A 1,998-nucleotide genomic window follows, 5' to 3' on the forward strand; every position below is an offset into this window, starting at 1 on the left:
CAGGACCTCTGGAATGGTGTTCGTTCAAATTTGAGGGATCTCTGGAAGGCTAGATCAACGGCGAGTGATTTTCCAGGGACTTTTGAAGCTTCAAATAAGAATGGAATCCATTCCAATGTTTAGGAATTCGAGCATTTATAAGTTCGCCGCTTCTGACCTTCGACCAACCTCCTGGAAGACAATAATATCCTTTTCCAGGACCTCTGGAATGGAGTGGATTCGAATTTGAGGGGTCTCTGCCTGTTCAGATTAACGACAAGTGATTTTATAGGGACTTTGGAGACTTGCAGAACCTTTTGAATATTTATTTCTATTTCAGTTTATTCATATACACTAAACAATAGGCATCCATCAACAACTATCATCAAAGGATTCAGATCCACCTCCTGGAAACTGGAGCCTAACCTAAAACGATTCCAAATCCGAATGGGAAATGAGATTTCTGGTGTTTATTAAAATCTCCGTGACACGGAAGGTCCATTTCCCGCTTCATGTCGGGGAGACAGTCTTTCACTCACGAGTATTCACTCGCTCGCAAATATCACTCACAAATATCACTCGCAAATGTTCGCTCGCACATATTCATATCGCTGACAAATGTTATAGAGATTTCACGAATGCTTCGCTAAATAGTTCCACTGTTAACATCCTCGACGAGTGTGGATCATTTGGCAAGGTCGAGCCCACTCTTCTTCTTTCGTTCTTTGCGGAAATGTAATTGTCACTTTTATCAGCTCTCTCCAATTACGTTTCTACTCTGTCGTCTCCTTTATGTAAACGTCTTTCTTGACGTTTGAAACTTCTTCATTTAAGAATTTCCCTTCCTTGGTCCCTGTCACAGTATACGACATAACCCACCTTGACGTTTACAAGCTAATAATTAATGTTTATTGATGTTTTCTACCATCCTGAATCAGTTTAATCATTATTTGCAGCCAAATCATACTGGGTACAGTAGGGCCAGTTTGCTTGCAGGCATAAGCATCATCATATCAACTTCTATTGCTTTTATTCCCTATTTTACTGAGTGGATTCAGTTCAGTCCTGATAACTCAGAGGTCTGTGGTTCAAATCCTTACCAAAGGGAATGATTTCATCAATAATATTTCTAAAAATAAAGATAACTACGAATCCCAGAAATCTGAAAGTGCTCTGTTTATGAAAGTGGCTGGTAACGTTTGCTGCATAATTCACAAGGGAAACTTTTATTCCTTATTCCCCAAAAGCTCTTTAGATGAAGGAGGATTATTTCATCGATTATTTCAGAAAATAATACAAGTACAAATCCCACGGTTCTGAAAGCGCTCTGTTTATGAAAGTGGCTTGTAACATTTGCTATATTATTCACAAGAAAACTTTTATTCCTTATTCCCCAAAAGCTCCTCAAATGAAAGAGAATTGTTTCATCGACTATTTGTGAAAATAATACAAGTTAAAATCCTACGAAATCTGAAAGTGCTCTGTTTATGAAAGTGTCTTGTAGCGTTTGCTGTATCAATCATGAGGGAAACTTTTATTCCTCATTCCCCAAAAGCTCCTTAGATGAAGGAGGATTATTTCATCGATTATTTCTGAAAATAATACTAGTACAAATCCTGCATTTCTGAAAGTGCTCTGTTTATGAAAGTGTCTCGTAACGTTTGCTATATAATTCACAAGAGAAGCTTTCATTCCCTATTCGCAAAATCCCCTCACACACATTATCACGCCCTTTTGTCCCCAGAGGCCGAAACGTAAACAAAGTCAGAGCTCGGTCAGACAGCGGGAAACTCGAATCGGAAGTGCGGGTTGTCCAGCCAGCAAGGATTAGGACACAAGTTTTAATTTATGCAATGAACTCAAATAAATAATTTGGTGACACGGTGCTCCCATTATTCAAACACGTCCGCTCTTTGGCCAGAAATGTTTGGTGCGGTCGAGGGGCAAAAAGGATTGGAATCGAACGAGTAAATTTTAGCTGAATTTCAGTGCTGTTTTGACAGGTGATTTAGCAATGTT

The sequence above is a fragment of the Macrobrachium nipponense genome, chromosome 41 (assembly GCF_015104395.2).
Source record: "Macrobrachium nipponense isolate FS-2020 chromosome 41, ASM1510439v2, whole genome shotgun sequence".
NCBI lineage: Eukaryota > Metazoa > Arthropoda > Malacostraca > Decapoda > Palaemonidae > Macrobrachium > Macrobrachium nipponense.